Source organism: Hemiscyllium ocellatum, chromosome 7, assembly GCF_020745735.1.
Source record: "Hemiscyllium ocellatum isolate sHemOce1 chromosome 7, sHemOce1.pat.X.cur, whole genome shotgun sequence".
Lineage (NCBI taxonomy): Eukaryota > Metazoa > Chordata > Chondrichthyes > Orectolobiformes > Hemiscylliidae > Hemiscyllium > Hemiscyllium ocellatum.
In genome coordinates, this window is record NC_083407.1 from 87,135,852 (window position 1) to 87,156,246 (window position 20,395).

Here is a 20,395-nt window from a genome sequence, read left to right on the forward strand (position 1 = left end):
GGGAGGAGGTGTAGTCCAGGTAGCTGTGGGAGTCAGTCGCTTTATAGTAGATGTCTGTGTTGAGTCGGTCGCCCGAGATAGAAATGGAAAGGTCTAGGAAGGGGAGGGAGGAATCTGAGACAGTCCAGGTGAATTTGAGGTCGGGATGGAAGGTGTTGGTAAAGTTGATGAACTGTTCGACCTCCTCGTGGGAGCACAAGGCAGCGCCGATACAGTCATCGATGTAGCGGAGGAAAAGGTGGGGGGTGGTGCCAGTGTAGTTGCGGAAGATGGACTGTTCCACATATCCTACAAAGAGACAGGCATAGCTGGGGCCCATGCGGGTGCCCATGGCAACTCCTTTAGTTTGGAGGAAGTGGGAGGATTGAAAAGAGAAGTTGTCTCAGCCTGCTCCTGCCCCACCGAACTCATCTCCGTGTACCTCGACACGGTTCTGTCCCCTTTAGTCCAGGAACTCCCCACCTACGTTCGGGACACCACCCACGCCCTCCGCCTCCTCCATGATTTTCGCTTCCCCGGTCCCCAACATCTTATCTTCACGATGGACATCCAGTCCCTGTACACCTCCATCCCCCATCACGAAGGACTCAGAGCCCTCCGCTTCTTCCTTTCCCGCCGCACCAACCAGTACCCTTCCACTGACACCCTCCTTCGACTGACTGAACTGGTCCTCACCCTGAATAACTTCTCTTTCCAATCCTCCCACTTCCTCCAAACTAAAGGAGTTGCCATGGGCACCCGCATGGGCCCCAGCTATGCCTGTCTCTTTGTAGGATATGTGGAACAGTCCATCTTCCGCAACTACACAGGCACCACCCCACACCTTTTCCTCCGCTACATCGATGACTGTATCAGCGCTGCCTCGTGTTCCCACGAGGAGGTCGAACAGTTCATCCACTTTACCAACACCTTCCATCCCGACCTCAAATTCACCTGGACTGTCTCAGACTCCTCCCTCCGCTTCCTAGACCTTTCCATTTCTATCTCGGGCGACCGACTCATCACAGACATCTACTATAAACCGACTGACTCCCACAGCTACCTGGACTACACCTCCTCCCACCCTGCCCCCTGTAAAAACTCCATCCCATATTCCCAATTCCTTTGTCTCCGCCGCATCTGCTCCCAGGAGGACCAGTTCCAATACCGTACAGCCCAGATGGCCTCCTTCTTCAAGGACCGCAGATTCCCCCCAGACGTGATCGACGATGCCCTCCACCGCATCTCCTCCACTTCCCGCTCCTCCGCCCTTGAGCCCTGCCCCTCCAACCGCCACAAAGACAGAACCCCACTGGTTCTCACCTACCACCCCACCAACCTCCATATACAGCGTATCATCCGCTGTCATTTCCGCCAACTCCAAATGGACCCCACCACCAGGGATATATTTCCCTCCCCTCCCCTATCAGCGTTCCGCAAAGACCACTCCCTTCGTGACTCCCTCGTCAGGTCCACACCCCCCCACCAACCCAACCTCCACTCCCGGCACCTTCCCCTGCAACCGCAGGAAATGCAAAACTTGTTCGCCCACACCTCCTCCCTTACCTCTCTCCAAGGCCCCTAGGGATCCTTCCATATCCGCCACAAATTACCTGCACCTCCACACACATCATCTATTGCATCTGCTACACCCGATGTGGCCTCCTCTATATTGGGGAGACAGGCCACCTACTTGCGGAACGCTTCAGGGAACACCTCTGGGACGCCCGGACCAACCAACCCAACCACCCCGTGGTTCAACACTTTAACTCTCCCTCCCACTCCACCGAAGACATGCAGGTCCTTGGACTCCTCCATCGCCAGAACATAACAACACGACGGTTGGAGGAAGAGCGCCTCATCTTCCGCCTGGGAACCCTCCAGCCACAAGGGATGAACTCAGATTTCTCCAATTTCCTCATTTCCCCTCCCCCCACCTTGTCTCAGTCGATTCCCTTGAACTCAGCACCACCCTCCTAACCTGCAATCTTCTTCCTGACCTCTCCGCCCCCACCCCACTCCGGCCTATCACCCTCACCTTGACCTCCTTCCACCTATCACATCCCCATCGCCCCTCCCCCAAGTCCCTCCTCCCTACCTTTTATCTTAGCCTGCCTGGCACCCTCTCCTCATTCCTGATGAAGGGCTCTGGCCTGAAACGTCAAATTTCCTGTTCCTTGGATGCTGCCTGACCTGCTGTGCTTTAACCAGCAACACATTTTCAGCTGTCTTCACCTACTTGGCAACATTGACTGCACTTCAAAATAATTCATTTCTTATGAAGTACTGAGGGATAAAAGATCATACCGATTCACATTCTTTGAACTTCTATTACGCTATGTACTTTTGATAAATAAGATGCCTTCGATGCCCCACACAAGTTGCAGACAATATTTTGAGGCTTGGAAAGTGATACATTTGGAGAATGTTTTCACTTGACTTTACAGTAATTCTGAACAATCTCACAAAGAAAGGCAGACATACTATAATCACCAGGAAAACATGTATAAAGTCCTCGGAATCATCTTGGTGCATGCTTTTTGAGCAGAAAAATGTACCTTGCAAACAATTCCTCAGTAAAAATGAAAACCTGGAACTCTCGAGATTTGCTCTGAATGTCCAAATACAAATCTCTTTACCTTCTCTTTGTCAAACAAAAAAGTTTATTTTGTTTATAATTAGCCTATACCTGCTAATTAGTAAGTATTTGCTATTTATAGTAATAAAAGTCAGAATCAAACAAGTTTCCCGTATGTTTAGAAAATAAAAGTGGATAACTTTTATTGTACTTGGCCCTGCATAAGTTACATAATATAATATGCTCTGCCCTTCACAACTCTACACTCAGAATTCTCATTCAGTCTCTCTCTCTCTCTCTCTTTCTCTCTCTCTCTCTCTCTCTCTCTCAGACACACACAAACACAAATAGATTTGAGTGAGGAAGGTACTTTTAAGCAGTTTAGACTCCAGTCGAATTAAAGTGATATGCAGTTTCTCGTGGTTGTCTGCGTTCAGGCTGACCTTGGCAGAACTCCCACTTTTACTTGGTGGTTGTAATGCTTCCAGCATCAAGGCAGGACTGATTAGGGGTAGTCAACATGGCTTTGTGCTTGGGAAATCATGTCTCACAAACTTGATTGAGTTTTCTGAAGAAGTACAAAGAGGATTGATGAGGGCAGAGTCAGGTGGATGTGATCTGTATGGACTTCAGTAAGGTGTTCGACAGGCAGAACTAGCCATTTGGATACAGAACTGGCTCAAAGGTAGAAGACAGAGGGTGGTGGTGGAGGATTGTTTTTCAGACTGGAGGCCTGTGACCAATGGAGCGCCACAAGGATTGGTGCTGGGTCCACTACTTTTCATCATTTATGTAAATGATTTGGATGTGAACATAAGACGTATAGTTAGTGAGTTTGCAGATGACTCCAAAATTGGAAGTGTAGTGGACAGCGAAGGAGGTTACCTCAGATTACAACGGGATCTTGATCAGATTGGCCAATGGGCTGAGAAGTGGCAGATGGAGTTTAATTTGGATAAATGCTTTGTGTAGCATTTTGGGAAAGCAAATCTTAGCAGGACTTATACACTTAATGGTAAGGTCCTGGGGAGTGTTGCTGAACAAAGAGACCTTGGAGTGCAGGTTCATAGCTTCTTGAATGTGGAGTCACAGGTAGATAGGATAGTGAAGAAGGCGTTTGGTATATTTTCCTTTCTTGGTCAGAATATTGAGTACAGGAGTCGGGAGGCCATGTTGCAGCTGTACAGGACATTGGTTCAGCCACTTTTGGAATATTACATGCAATTCTAGTCTCCTTCCTATTGGAAAGTTATTGTGAAACGTGAAAGGGTTCAGAAAGAATTTATAAGGATGTTGCCAGGGTTGGAGGATTTGAGCTATAGGGAGAGGCTAGGGCAGTTTTCCCTGGAGCATTGGAAGGTTGAGGGGGTGACCTTGTAGAGGTTTATAAAATCATGAGGGGCATGGATAGGATAAATCAACAAAGTCTTTTCCCTGGCGTGGGGGAGTCCAGAACTAGAGGGCATAGTTTTAGGGTGAGAGGGGAAAGATATAAAAGAGACTGAAGGGGCAACTTTTTCATGCAGAGGGTGGTACGTGTATGGAATGAGCTGCCAGAGGAAGTGGTAGAGGCTAGTACAATTGTAACATTTAAAAGGCATCACGATGGGTATATGAATAGGAAAGGTTTGGAGGCATATGGGCCGGGTGCTGACAGGTGGGACTAGATTGGGTTGGAATATCTGGGCGGCATGGACGAGTTGGACCGAAGGGTCTGTTTCTATACTGTTCACCTCTATGACTGTATGACTGTATGAATTCTTTCAAAAAGCTACATCTGTAGATCCTGACAAATTCATTATCAGCAGACAGGTTTCACAAGCACATGATAGGTAGGGAGAGGGTCGGGGAGAGAGAGAGAGAAAGATTCATACTCTTAGGCTTTTCTCAGCTGCTTGCCTTGTTCTGCAAAAAAAGCAAGTGCTTACAACACCAAAAGGTCATGTTATCTCATAACCCTCTCTCCAGCTCATGTTATGCCAAATAATGTCATGACCAGCGGATTCCATTTGTAGCCCGATTAAATCATGTCTGGGAACATCTCTCAGCCAGGGCTTAAATTATTTGTCTCCATCCAGTTAAATGGATGTTGAGCTAATGGAATAGAAGATGTTATTTCATTGTCTCCAGAGGTCATTGTCTTTGGTGCTTTTTTGCATTCCATCCCAATGGGAACCTGAATTGGTCTAAATCGTGCAGCCATCTTTCACTGTCAGGCCAAGTCCCTCGAATCCAGATTTCGTTGTTTCTTTTTTTAAAAAAAAGATAAATTTGGAGTTTCCAGTCAGTAGATTCAAATGTCAGTTTTTGAACTAAAAAGCATAATTTATGAGAACTAAATTGAATACTAAATTATTACCAAGTTTCATAATGCTGAAGAAAGTAATGATACCCTGTCTTTGTACCAGTGACAGGAATTAACTTACTATGACACTATTGGAATTAATTCATTTGCTTCACAATACTTGGTCATTTAAGGTTCCCCCCCCCCCCTCCCCGACTGCATCAACTCTCGTTTTAGGGTGTTCTTTTTTGTCTTCAAATGCTTATTTCTATTTCCATTTCCTTCCATGTGATTTCCTTCTAATCACTCACTATATCTTTCATTTATACATTTTCTAATCAGCATGTTAAGAGATGTTTTTACACATCCCCGGAGCAGGTGGGACTTGAACCCAAGCTTCTTGGCTCTGAAGTAGGGACAGTATCATTACATCATGAGGATTCCTGGTACTTTTTATTTTCCATCTTTTATTTATATCCTGAAATACTTTTACAACAGAATGGTTTTTCAATCACCAAATCACTCGTAGCTTTTTTTCATCTATTAACCATGACCAATAAATCACCCATGTTTCCAATTGATTAATTTACATATAAAGTCCATTGAGGGCAATGCAGGTCATCAAAGGTGAGAGAGAGTCAGGGAAAAGAGGGGAGGGGGCTAGTGGATACATTTATTATTTATTTCACCTCTTCATGAGGTTTGCATTTGGGAACTTCCCACAGTGGACCAATTAACACAATGTGGAATGCAGGCACAAATATCTTTTCTATCACTATCATAGGGCTATATTGAGACAATCCTCTGACCATGGTGCTAAAGCAGTAAGACCTTGGAATGATGACCAGGCTGCCCAAAACCCAAGCTGAGCCAATCTCATGATATTTACATAAAAACATAAGAACTTGGAGCAGGGTAGGCCATCTGGCCCTTTCAGTCTGCTCTGCCATTCAATAAGATCATGGCTAATCTTTTCATGACCTTAGCTCCACTTACCTGCCCTCTCACGATATTCTTTTAATTCCTTAACTGTTCAAAAATCTATCCATCTTAGCTTTTAAAAATTCAATGAGGAAGTCTCAATCACTTCACTGGGCAGGGAATTCCATAGATTCACAACCCTCTGGGTGAAGAAGTTCCTCCTCAATTCAATCCTAAATCTGCTCCCCCTAATTTTGAGGCCATGCCCTCTTGTCTTAGTTTCACCCACCAGTGGAAACATCCTCTCTACTTCTACCTTATCTATTCTCTTCAAAATTTTATATATTTCTATAATATCGCCCCTCATTCTTCAAAATTCCAATGAATATTATCCCAGTTTACTTAGTCTCACCACATAAGCCAACCCACTCAACTCCAGAATCAATCTAGTGAACCTCCTCTGCACCCCCTCTAGTGCCAGTACATCCTTTCTCAAGTAAGGAGACCAACACTGCACATAGTACTCCAAGTATGGCCTCACCAGCACTCTATACAGCTGCAACATAACCTCCCTACTTTTAAATTCAATCCCTTGAGCAATGAAGTACGAAATTCCATTTGTCTTCTTAATTAACTATTGCACCTGCAGACCAACCTTCTGTGTTTCATGTACAAGGACACCCAGGTCCCTCTGCACAGCAGTAAGCAGAAATGTTTTACCATTTAAAAGTAGTCCTTTTTACTGTTATTTCTACCAAACAGATGACTTCACATTTATTAACATTATATTCCATCTGCCAGACTTTTGCCTACTCACTTGAAGTATCTATATTCATCTGCAAAGTTTCACAGTCTTTGGTCTACCCTTCATCTTAGTGCCATCCGCAAATTTTGACACACTATTCGTGGTCCCCAACTCCAAATTGTCTATGCAAATTGTGAATAATTTTGATCACAACACTGATCCCTGAAGTACACCACTAGTCACCAATCGCCAACCAGAAAAGCACTCATTTATCTCCATTCTTTGCTTCCTGTTGGTTAACTAATCCTCTATCCATGTTAACACATTGCCTGTAAATCCTTGTATTTTCATCTTATGCAGCAGCCTTTTGTGCGGCATTTTGTCAAATACCTTTTGGAAATCTAGATACATCACATCCACTGGGTCCCCATTGTCCACTATGTTCATAATGTCTTCATAGAAGTCCAGTAGATTAGTTAAGCATGACCTACTTTTTATGAACCTATTTCCCTGTTGTGTTCATGGTAAACTCATGATCTAGATTTGGTTCACCTGTAAGAGTTTGCTGAATGCAGTGGACAGGAAAAAGGACATACTAATTATTAAATGATGGCATTTAAGTTTTGTGTAGCAGAAAGAGACAGTAACAGAAGCAGGACAGAAATGATCAACTCAATTTTTACAACCGTTTTAGAGATCATTTTTGTAAAGCATGGAAAAGTGATATTGTCCCTTATTTTGCTCTCAACAAAAGGCATCAGCTATTTGGCGAGATGTGATACTCAGGATAATTGCAGTCAAAACCAAAGTACTTGTCCACAGGTAGAAAATAGGTTAATAGCTTCTTTAAAGCTATCTGGGTGAGCTAGCTAGAGCACCACTATAAACATCAGATGAACAAAGGAGACAGCCCATCAATGCTAACTTTACTGCACACTGAGCATGTAAGCTAAGATCTGACAAAGATCTTTGTAAACCATACATGCTTTCTCAGACTGCAGAAGCATGCACTTTATTACTAGAAGTTCAACCAAACTGTCTTCATATAATTGATTGGCACAATGTTTCCACATCGAAATCTCACGGCATGACTGTCCATCGCTAAGCTTGTTTGGATACTCAGTCACAATCTGTTACAGTCATTAACACTCAAACGTGAGTGGCTGTATGTACAGTATCTGGTTTATTATTTAATATTTCAACAAACAAAAAAGAAACCTGCCTCAAAGTATTTTTCATCTTTAAAATAGAGAGCCCTGTAGGATTTGGGAAAGAACGTAAACAAGCAAAAAACATTTGCACTCATGGTATCATCAGAGTCTGCATTAGCCTCCTACCCTCACCGCTCCTGTGGTTCAGTGAGTAAAGGCACCAAAGAGAAGCAGAGTCATTCAGAGAGAGTTCAACTTCAGTCACTAGGTTGTAGGGATATAGCACGTGCTAGAGTGTTGTTAATTTTAGTGTTCTTTCCATTGCTTGGAAGAATTCATTCAGAATTCCCATTCCTTAGCTCAGTTCAATGATCTGCTTTGATTGTTTGTGAAGTGTCCATGGGCTCAGAATCAATGCCTGTCAGCACCCACCATGTACACAGACAAAAATGAAAGGTTGGTCTTTATTAAGACAAGCTACTCATGGCCTGTCAGTATTCAGGTAACATGGTAAAAAAAAATCAGCCCAATTGGAACAAGAAGGAACAAAAAAAATGCAGTGCACTCTTGTAATCAGTCTCTGTAGTAAAACTGAAGAATGCCATGTGGTAACCACAACATGTGCAGCAAACCTTGTGGGAAACTGCATTATAAAAACATGCTTGCAAGATTGTCTTTTATTTGTGGTTCAAACTCAGTTTTGACACCAGGGTTGAAGTTTGTTAATTTTTTTCTTTACTCAGCCATTCTCCTAGAATTAAATTGATTGCAGTGTTTCCGAGAAATTGAGCTTTTCTTGGCTCCACAGTTAAGATTCCCTTATGAAGATTTCGGCCACCTGAAATCTGTGCTCTGTTCAGCTCCACTGAAACAAGGCTGAGAGATTATGTTCACAATATTCCAAACCATAGGGCAGCAGAGAGGATGGCATGAGTGGGACAAGTACTTGCTCGACAGTATTGGAGGCGGGCTGTGATTAATAAATTCAGAGTTCAAATCCTTTTCCACGATTTAGATGCATAATCTATTACCTTCCAGCTAAGTATAGGAGTGAGAATGCAGTGAACTCATGGGATGTCCTCTGCTGCTAATCTATGTAATCAAATTGATACTAAAGATCAAAGGATTTTTCAAAGTAAAGCAAGAAGATTAAACAAAGTAAATCAGGAAGCAAACCACCAAACCTTATTATCACACCATCTGCTATTACATATAACCCACTGGAAGCCTCTAACAGACCCCATTAATAGCTATTCATCCTCCTAATCTGATCATTATTCAATCTTGTCCAACCGTTATTTTAGATTAGATTACTTACAGTGTGTTCTTCTCTGTCTTTGGGCTCTATTTTCACTTATCATTTATTCCTTACCCCTTCCCCCATTCTACCTCTGCATAAGAACCATCATTTTCCTAGCTACCATCAGTTCTGACAAAGGGTCACTGGACCTGAAACGTTAACTCTGCTTTCTCTCCACAGATACTGCCAGATCTGCTGAGCCTTCGCAGCAATTTCTGTTTTTGTTTCTGATTTCCAGCATTCGCTGTTCTTTCTGTTTTTAAACCAGGAAGATGCCTGATCAAAATATCTCTATCAACCGTAGCAAAGACAAATGAATTACTTCAGGAAGCAATAACTATACTGCTGCCTCACAATCCTGTTTTGCTGGGCTCACTCGTACCCAAGTGTATAATTTGCTAGTACCATGCAAAAGTGACTATGACTTTAAAGAGCACTTTCGTTAAATATGACAATATAATGAGCCGTAGGATTGGGAAATACTTAAATGATGTGTGTGGTTTGTTTCAGTTATTTGGGCTCCAGCCATTCTTTTTATCAGGAACCTTTCCTCTGGTACCACATTATTTCCAAAGAGACAGCTTAGTGGAAATTACATAGTTCCTGTCAAGAGATCTAATTTTGATTGCTTTAGATCCATATCTTTGATTATCCTTAATGACTTGAATAAGTGCTTTTGTTGAAACAAAGAAGCTCAACACCATCCAGGCAAACCAGCCTGTTTGATCTGTTCAACATCCACCAATGTAAATGTATATTCCTTCCATCACTGCTGCACTTTGTCTGCACAATCTACAGGATGCACTGCAGCTACTCCCCTAAGCTCATTTCAACAGCATCTCCCACAATCTAGAACCACAAGGGAACATGCACACAATGACATAAATTCCTGCAAGTTCCATTCCAAGCCGTACACCATCCTGATTTGAAACTTCATCGGTACTCCAGTGTTGCTGGGTTAAAATCTTGGAACTTCCTTCATGACAGTTACTGTGTGTGTCCTTAAGCCACATTGACTGCAGCAAAGAAAGTGGCTCACCACCAGCTTCTCAAGAACAGTTGGGGTTGACAACAAACTCTGGCCTACTCAGTTACACTCACATCCAATGGACTAATTAAAGAAGGGCAGACTAGAAAATTCACTCCTGCAGCAGGTTATGGCCTATTGAAATTAGGAAAACACTAGATATGTTGTTGAAATGGATGATCTTGAAGCATGTTTTTGAAGAAAGTTTTTCCTATACCCTTCAATTTAATTTGTTGCATCTTTACTTATTGGATATGTGTGCCGATAACAATGTCAGTAGTGAATAACAAATTAATAATAGCATCAAAAATATATCTTTTTAATCAATAACTTTTAAGGATTGAGACAGAAATGGAGGAACAGCAGAGAAGGAACTGGAGTGGGTGAATTACAGTCACATCAGGTGCCGAGAGAGAAATGAAATTGGGTAAAGAGAAAGAGAAAAAGACAAAAAAAGTAAACATTTCCTTTTAAGGATTTCACCTTCCATCACAATTGGGATAAGTGTGACATTTGACATTTTGTATCTAAATACAGAGCCAGGGGAAAAGTAGGGTTGGGATGTGGGTGAGTTCAAGGATTTTCCAGTTTTGATGAAAGATCTTCGACCAGATGCTTTTGTCCTGTTTCTTTCCCTCGTATGCTGCCTGACTTGAGAATTTTCTCTTGGTATTTCATATTTCCATCAAATATATAATTATGAATGATGTTTTAATGATTGATGAGAGTTGCTTGATATAATTAATCCAAATTCTGCATTTGTGCTGTTATAAAAATAAAGAACATACAATCACTGATTCAGTCAGAATCAAGTCCAACTAAAAGCATAGTCTCTTTGTAGTCCCTTATAACATCCAGAGCAGATGTTCATTCCCTTCTGTTCCTTGACAACCACATGGTTTCTGTGATTGAATTTTTAAACCCTCGCTTCACAGCTTCCACTGAGAGTTAAAAAAGAGTTTCCTAAACCAAGGAACGGTGCCCTTTCAAACAACTGGGTATAATAAATTATTTATCTGCTTTTAGAATTCATTTTTTGTAGTGTTATTTGCTGTATATCTTTAGTTGTCCTTGGTAAAATGGCAGTTGGCTGCTGCAGTCTTTGTGGTGTTTGGAAGAGAATTCTAAAATTCAGACCCAGTGAGCAATGGCCAGAGAGTTGCAGAGTGTGTGGTTTGAGGGAACATGCAGGTGGTGTGGTTGTGCTATATATCTGCTGCCCTTTTTATTCCAGGTAGTAGAGATCACAGGTTTAGAAGATGCTGCCAGGTATCCATTTGTTAGCTACTGCTATGTATTCTGTGTTAGAGCAGTGATAAAATATGCACCATCAGTTTCAAGTTGCATAAACTGATTTTAATACCAGGAAAATTGAATGGACTAAGGCAGTTTTAAAAACTGAAGAACACTGACTTAAGATGACTATAGTGAGCAATTAAGCCAGGTAAAGCCAAGTTTCATGAGTCATCAGTAAACAGGAACCAGTCAGAATTGAAACATATGCCATCAGAATCACGGACTAGTCACCTCCTACTAGATTTACACCTTTCTGGAAATTCCACATGTTGGGATGAAAACTCACCTGTCGATTATCTAACTTAGAAAAACAAACAAGTCAGACACGGGAATACACAAATTAACTATATTTCAGGCAACTGGTCTTGACAGAGCAGAGAGAAGAATGATGGATTTGTAACAGGAAGAGTTATTCTCTCTCTCCCTGTTTTCTCTCAGCATCTAAGAAGGCAAGGTCAACATCAGTGTTAAAAATATTTAATGATCTCACCTTCGTACAACCCTCAGAGAAACAAAAGTCTCCACTTCTCTGTCCCAAAAGGCCAAACCTGATTTTGAAACAGTGCCGTTTACCATAAGAGAAAACATTCTATCCACATCAATTTTGCCAATACCATTCAAAGTCTTATGACCTTAAGGTCTTAGATCATAAAGTATTGAGTCATAGAATCATAGAATCCATACAGTGTGGAAGCAGGCCATTCAGTCCATCAAGTCCACAATGATCCTCTGAAGAGCATCCCACCCAGATCCATCCAGGATTAATCCAAATTCTGCAAGCTAACCTTGTAACCCTATAATTTCCATGGCTAACCCACCAAATCTGCATACCTTGAGACACTGTAGCATGGCAAATCCACCTAACTTGTACATTTTTGGACTATGGGAAGAAACCGAAGCATCCGGAGGAAACCCAAACATAGACACGCGGAAAAAGTGCAAACAACACACAGTCAGTCGATCAAGGGTGGAATCAAAGCCGGGTTCCTGCTGCTGTGAGGCAACAGTGCTAACCACCACTCTTCCCTATTCCTGTTAGGGTGAAAGGAAAGGCTGATAGGTATAGGGAATGCTGGATGACTAAAGAAATTGAGGGTTTGGTTAAGAAAAAGAAGGAAGCATATGTAAGGTATAGACAGGATAGATTGAGTCAATCTTTAGAAGAGTATAAAGGAAGTAGGGAGTATACTTCAGAGGGAAATCAGGAGGGCAAAAGGGGGACATGAGATAGCTTTGGCAAATAGAATTAAGGAAAATCCAAAGGGTTTTTACAAATTCATTAAGGACAAAAGGGTAACTAGGGAGAGAATAGAGCCCCTCAAAGATCAGCAAGGTGGCCTTTGTGTGGAGCTGCAGAAAATGGGGGAGATACTAAATGATTATTTTGCATCAGTATTTATTGTGGAAAAGGATATGGAAGATATAGACTGTAGGGAAATAGATGGTGACATCTTGCATGTCCAGATTACAGAGGAGGAAGTGCTGGATGTCTTGAAACACATAAAAGTGGATAAATCCCTAGGACCTGATCAGGTGTATGCTAGAACTCTGTGGGAAGCTAGAGAAGTGATTGCTGGGCTTCTTACTGAGATATTTATATCATCGATAGTCACAGGTGAGGTTGGAAGACTGGAGGTTGGCTAACATGGTGCTACTGTTTAAGAAGGGTGCTCAGGACAAGCCAGGGAACTATAGACCAGTGAGCCTGACGTCGATGGTGGGCAAGTTGTTGGAGGGAATCCTGAGGGACAGGATGTACATGTATTTGGAAAGGCAAGGACTGATTAGGGATAGTCAACATGGCTTTGTGCATGGGAAATCATGTCTCATAAATTTGATTGTGTTTTTTGAGGAAGTAACAAAGAGGATTGATGAGGGCAGAGCAGTTGTGATCTATGTGGACTTCAGTAAGGCGTTCGACAACGTTACTGATGGGAGACTGATTAGCAAGGTTAGATCTCACGGAATACAGGGAGAACTAGCCATTTGGATACAGAACTGGCTCAAAGGTAGAAGACAGAGGGTGGTGATGGAAGGTTGTTTTTCAGACTGGAGGCCTGTGACCAGTGGAGTGCCACAAGGATCGGTGCTGAGTCCTCTACGTTTTGTCATTTACATAAATGATTTGGATGCGAGCATAAGAGGTACAGTTAGTAATTTGCAGATGACACCAGTTGGAGGTGTAGTGGACAGTGAAGAGGGTTACCTCAGACTACAACAGGATCTGGACCAGATGGGCCAATGGGCTAAGAAGTGGCAGATGAAGTTTAATTCAGATAAATGAGAGGTGCTGCATTTTGGGAAAGCAAATCTTAGCAGGACTTATACACTTAATGGTAAGGTCCTAGGGAGTGTTGCTGAACAAAGAGACCTTGGAGTGCAGGTTCATAGCTCCTTAAAAGTGGAGTTGCAGGTAGATAGGATAGTGAAGAAGGTGTTTGATATGCTTTCTTTTATTTGTTAGAGTATTGAGTACAGGAGTTGGGAGGTCATGTTGCAGCTGTACAGGACAATGGTTAGGCCACTGTTGGAATATTGCGTGCAATTCTGGTCTCGTTCCTATTGTAAAGATGTTGTGAAACTTGAAAGGGTTCAGAAAAGATTTACAAGGATGTTGTCAGGGTTGGAGGATTTGAGCAAAAGGGAGAGGCTGAACAGGCTGGGGCTATTTTCCCTGCAGTGTTGGAGGCTGAGGGGTAACCTTATAGAGGTTTACAAAATTATGAGGGGCATGGACAGGGTAAATGGGCAAAGTCTATTCCCTGGGGTCGGGGAGTCCAGAACTAGAGAGCATAAGTTTAAGGTGAGAGGGGATAGATATAAAAGAGACCTACGGGCAACATTTTCACACAGAGAGTGGTACGGGTATGGAAGGAGCTGCCAGAGGAAGTGGTAGAGGCTGGTACAATTGCAACATCTAAGATGGGTATATGAATCGAAGGGTTTTGGAGGGATATGGGCATGTTGCTGGCAGGTGGGATTGATTGGGTTGGGATATCTGTTCAGCATGGAAGGGTTGGACTGAAGGGTCTGTTTCTATGCTGTACATCTCTATGATTCTGTGACTGATGTGCAATACAATCAAGTCACTAATCGCTCTTCTACAATCCATTGGGAACAAGCACATACCTGTCTAACCTTTCCTCATAAGACACCCCATTCTATCCAGGTATCAGTGTAGTAAACTCCTTTAAATCATCCCCCAATATATTTACTTCCTCCTAAATGGGAATAGCAAAACAGCACTCAGTATCTGAGTAATGATCTCACCAATATCCTGTATAACTGAAGCAAAACATCCACATTAACATTTGAGAAGGTGATAACATTGTGGTACATTTCATGAGCAAGCCATTAGGGAAGGAGTTACAAGTTTTTGATCTAGTGATATTGAAAGAATGGCAATATATTTCAAAGTCAGGATAGTGAGTGATTTGGAGGAGAATTTGGAGGTGGCAGTGTTCCCACATACCTGCTGTTCTTGACCGCTAGATGGTGGTAGTTGTTGGGTTGGAGTCTGCTATCTAAGGAGCGTTAGTGAATTTCTGTAATGCATCTTATAGATAGTACACACTGCTACTACTGAGTGTTGATGGTAGCGGGAGTGAATGTTTGTAGATGATGTGGTGCCAATCAAGTGAATTACTTTGCCCTTGATGGTGTCGGGCTTCTTGAATATTGTTAGAGTTGCACTCATCCGGGCAAGGGGAGAATTTTCCATCACACACCTGGCTTGTGGCTTGTAGTTGGTGTTCAGGAGTTGGGGAATTAGGTGGTGAGTCAGTTGCTGTAGGATTCCTGGCCTCTGACCTGCTTTGTAGTCATACTATTTACATGGTTGGTCCAGTTCAGTTTCTGGTCAATTATAACCCCCAGTTTGTTGATAATAGACAATTCAATTACAGTAATGCCATTGAATGACCAAGGGGAGAAGTTTAGATATTCAGTTGTTGGATGTGGTTATTGGCCCTTGTGTGGTCTGAATGTTACTTGCTGCTTGTCAGCTCAAACCTGGATATTGTCCAGGTCTTTCTGCATTTGAGCATAGACTGCTTCAGTATCTGAGCAGTCGTGAATGGTGCTGAACATTGAGCAACTTTCAGTGAACATCCCCACGTCTGATCTTATGATGGGGGCAATATCATCAATGAACCAACTGAAGATGCTTGGCCTCAGACACTACCCTGAGGAACACTTACCGCAGACATAGTTGCCTTGAATCACAATGGTATCCAGGAGCTCACACATATCGTAGCCTTGACATGTCACCTGTCTTGCCATCCTTCATGAGTTTTAATTATTTATTTGTATTATTTATTTACTTATACTTTGTGAAATTTACCATCAATTTGAAGACTATGATAAAACTTATCAATGGAGAAACCTTAACCACTTACAAGAGACTCCCCAAATAATACTTTGCAGTAGAACAAGAACCAATTCCAGTCAACTCTGAACAGTCAGTTTTGTTCTTTATTGAAACAGTGATTCATATTTACTTTGGCCCTGTCTAGAATGTTTAGATAACTTTTTAAATAAGATTCAAACATCTTAATTCAAATCATCAAGTTTCTTTTGTACATTTGGATTTTCAGCTGTTCTTATCAGAATGGATTACAAAACATGACATTTCTACTCCACGTTCAAGCTTAAGAGCATCATGAGACATTCTTGTCCTTCTTGCTTTGCTTCAGTGCATGCATTGCTCAGGAGAGGACTAAATGCTGTGCTGTATCAGTCAGTGGTTGTTCATCCTTTATCTAAACTTTGTTAACAGGGCCAAAGTAAATATGATGCTCTGTTCTAATTAGATGACAGGTTAAGTAGTGCTGCTCCTCATTAATCTATCATGCAGTGAACCATAGTGTCAATGACCCTTTCACATCTCCAGCTACTTTCTCTTAATATAATGCTGATGAAAAATAATCACAAAGATTGGAATTTCTGCCTAGTTTAAATTTTGGTATATGAATATTTGAATGTGAACTGAAACGTTCATTAATTTTATTGTTATTAACTAAAGAAACCCAATCATAATCTTTCTGCTTTTGCAAACTATCATTCATCCGCACACCCCCTCTTCTCTCCTAAGCCCTTGACCAGGGCATTGTCTTCTAAACGCATCCCTGTGTTTGTATCCTTCTGAACAAGTTTCCACTCCAGCCACAGCACTGAAGTGCCTCTAATCAATGACTTCTGTAATAATTAGAACTGTGGTAATGTGTCCATCCTCTGGCTTCTTGACCTTTCTCCAACTGACACACTACAAGCCTCCTACAAACCCTCACCTCTGTTACACAGTTAAATGCGACTGCCTACAACTTATCCCCGTCCACCCATGGCTAGAGAACCACTTTCAATAGTTGTTGCTTTTCCCACTCCCACTGTTACCTCGGGTTTGCCCCTAGGGATCTATGCCAGGGTCCCTCCTTTATCTCACCTGCAGGCTGGCCCTTGACGACATCATTCAAAAGTATAAAATCAGCTTGACTCATTGTTCATCTTATTTGATTCTGATTTAAACTTCCAATTCCATCCAGCTCTGTAACATTGTAGAGGTAAAAACAATGACTGCAGATGCTGGAGACCAGATTCTGGATTAGTGGTGCTGGAAGAGCACAGCAGTTCAGGCAGCATCCAAGGAGCAGTGAAATCGACGTTTCGAGCAAAAGCCCTTCGGAGCGACGCTCCTTCATCAGGTGATAGGAGAGCTTCGAAGGGCTTTTGCCCGAAATGTCGATTTCGCTGCTCCTTGGATGCTGCCTGAACTGCTGTGCTCTTCCAGCACCACAATCCAGCTCTGTAACATTGCCCATTTCAGCTCCTCTCTCAGCTCATCTGTTTCTGAATCTCTCACTCAAGCCTTTGTTATCTGTAAACCTGATTACTTTAATGCTCTAATGGTCAGCGTCCCATCCGTCCTACAATTTGAGTTCATCCATAGTTTCATAAGAACGTAAGAAATAGGAACAGGGGATAGGCTATTCAGTGCCTTGACCCTGCTCTGCCAGTCAACAGGGTTATGGCCGATCTGACATTCCTCATATCCACTTTCCTGACCTTTCTGATATACTTTATTCTGAGACTATGCTCTCGGGTCCTAGACTCTGTCATGAGGGAAACATCCTCTCAGCATCGACCCTATCGAGTCCCTCAAGAATCCTATTATTTCAATGGCATCACCTCTCATCCTTCTACTCCAATGAGTAGAGTCCCTGTTTAATCTTAGCTCAACAGACAATCTCTCCATGTCAGGTTTCATCTGAGTGAATCTTCTATGAACTACCTCCAATGAAATGATGCCTTTTCTTTAAAAGAAGACCAAAACCGATCATAGTACTCCAGATGTTATCTTGCCAGCACCTTGTACAGTTGCAGTAAGACTTTCCTAACCTTATACTCCAATCCCCTTGGAGTATTCCATAGACCTTCCTGATTACCTGCTGCAGCTCTGTGCTAGCTTTCTGCATTTCATACACAAGTACCCAAGTCCCTTTGTGTTGCAGCCTTTTTCAATTTTTCACTATTTAGGTAATACTCTGTTTATTTGTTCTCCATTCTAAAATGAACAACTTCATATTTTCTCATAATCTAAACCATTTTCCAACTTTCTACCCATTTACTTAACCTATCAATATCTCTTTGTAAATTGTCTGTATCACTTTGACAACTTACCATTCCACCTTTTTTGTGGTGTCGGCAAATTTAGCTACAGTATACTCACTTCCTTCTTCCAATATTGTAAACAGTTGCACTTATCCTGCTGAACCACACTGCTTATAGGTCATCAACCGAAAGAAAAATCCCTTGACCCCCACTCACTTTTTCCAGCCCATTAGTCAATTTTCTGTCCATGCCAATGTACAACACAAACACCATGGGCTGTTCTTATTATTTGACCTTTTTGAGATACCTTTGTCAAATACTGATTCCCCCTCTATCCAGTCTAGTTGACATTTTCTTGAAAAACTCTAAATTAGTCAACACACAATTTCCCTGTCATGAGTCTATGTTGAATCTGCTTGATTAGATTATGATTTTCCAAATATTCAGCTATTGCTTCCTTAATAATTGATTTTGATACTTTTTGAACTGTAAATGTTAGGTTAATCAGCCTATAACTACCTGCTTTCTGTCGCTCTCCATTTTTGAATAGGGGTATCACTATAGTAATTCCCAATCCTCTGGTATTTCTCCAGAATCCTAAGATTTTTTGAGAAGAAGAACAAATGCATCCACTATTTCTTAGTTACTACTTTTGGAATCCTTCTCAGATTCAATTAATCAGGACTAGGGGTCTTTAGCTTTGTTTTTTTTTGTCTAATACTACTTCTCTAGTGATGATAATGGTACTTAATTCCTCCCTTGCATTCTTTTGAATTAATGGGATGTTCAAGGTATCTTCCACCATAATGAATGAGACAAAATATTTGTTTAACTCCTCTGCTATTTCTTTGTTCCCATAACTATTCCAATGACTGTTCCATTGCTTTATGCTAATTTTCACCAAGTCCCATTTGCTCAGTACCCATGTGCTCACTGAGTACATTTGATCATAGTCTAGATTAGAGTGGTGCTTAAAAAAGCACAGCAGGTCAGGCAGCATCCGAGGACCAGGAAAATCAACATTTCATGCAAAAGCCCTTCATCAGGAAGGGATTATAGTCTGGCAACACTTTAGTTTTAAAGTTTCACCCTCATTTCAAATCTCTCCATAGTCTCTTCCATCGCTATCCCTGTACCCTCCTCCAACTCTAGAACTTCCAAGCGCTCTGTGCTCTTTAAATTCGAAGCCCTAGAAGCTGAGCTTAGAATTTCCTTCCTGAACCTTTCCACCTTTATTCATTCTTTGCCCTTCAAAATCTTCCTTATAAGTTATTTCTTTGACCAAGCTTTTTTTTCACCTGTCTTAACAACTCTTTTTTTGTATCTCAATATCAAATTCTTTAGATGGCACTTCTGTGAAGTGTCTTGGGATGTTTTATCCTTATTAAAAATGCTATCTTATTCCAATTTGTTGTTGTTACGGTGAACTGCAAAATCTGATGAAAGTAATGCACTTGGAGTTATCTTCTGACTTGTGCTGCTTGACCTGTATATTGAAAACAGTCTTCCAACTATTTTATGGTTGCGAGATAGTGTAAAGCCAATGCTGAAATTAACATGAAGCAAGACCAGTGGGCAAGGCTCATTATCCAGCTCATAGTTGGAAAATCACTTTCTGACTTCACAGTTCACATCCAAACTTGGGTTATGGATTCAATCATTTCAATCTCTGTTGTGTAGAGTTTGAAATTACTAAATCTCTTTCACCTACACTTACAACCCACAGTTCCGATGGATCTTAATACTGTTCTTTGCATCTACAGAACACAATTCCAATGTGTCACATGACTTTTATTCACTCATACTGCAAATTACATAGAGCACTGGATGTCGAACAAGGTCTCACTGGAGTGGTGCTGGAAAAGCACAGCAGGTCAGGCAGCATCTGAGGACCAGGAAAATCGACGTTTCAGGCAAAAGCCCTTCATCAGCAATCTGGTAACACTGAGCCAGTAGAGATGTCAGGAAATAATGGCAGGGTATCATCAGTGTGCAAACAGAATCTGATCAAATCACATTAAAACTTGATAAGGCATTACAAATTTCACTTTTGACAATCTGGCCTTAAATTCTTCTCGAGAAGAATTCAATCAGGGGCTGCTCATGGCTGGTTGGTCAGCCTCCTTCCTTGGGACGATACCACCCTAGCTACAGTACAGCACTTACTCATTTACATAACTCCAGCTCATCACCGACAGCTAACGTCACCAAGTCACTACTGCCCCTGCATTCCTCAAAGCTCCAAGCTTGTTCCACTGGTCAAAGTAAATAGTACCTCTGTGCTTCTTTCACCCTCTCTGTGAGCCATACTGAAATGTTATTGGCTTCTTCTGAGACCCAATATCTCCCAGGGCTTTTTCTGATACCTAACCCCAATTGAGCATATACCCTTGAAGTCATGAGGTGCTGCTGAATTCCAATGGCTCAGAACTTACTACAGCAAAATCTTTTCAGGATAGGAGTCTCTTCTCCCTGCTCCTAATTACAAATTTCTCAGTCTCCTCATTG

General features: G+C 41.9%; 1 protein-coding gene across 1 annotated transcript in view; it reads left to right on the forward strand.

Moving 5' to 3' along the window:
• The window catches only part of kcnh3 (potassium voltage-gated channel, subfamily H (eag-related), member 3), a 703,578-nt gene that overhangs the window by 468,448 nt on the left and 214,735 nt on the right, over positions 1-20,395 (forward strand). The gene's annotated exons all lie outside the window — the stretch shown is intronic.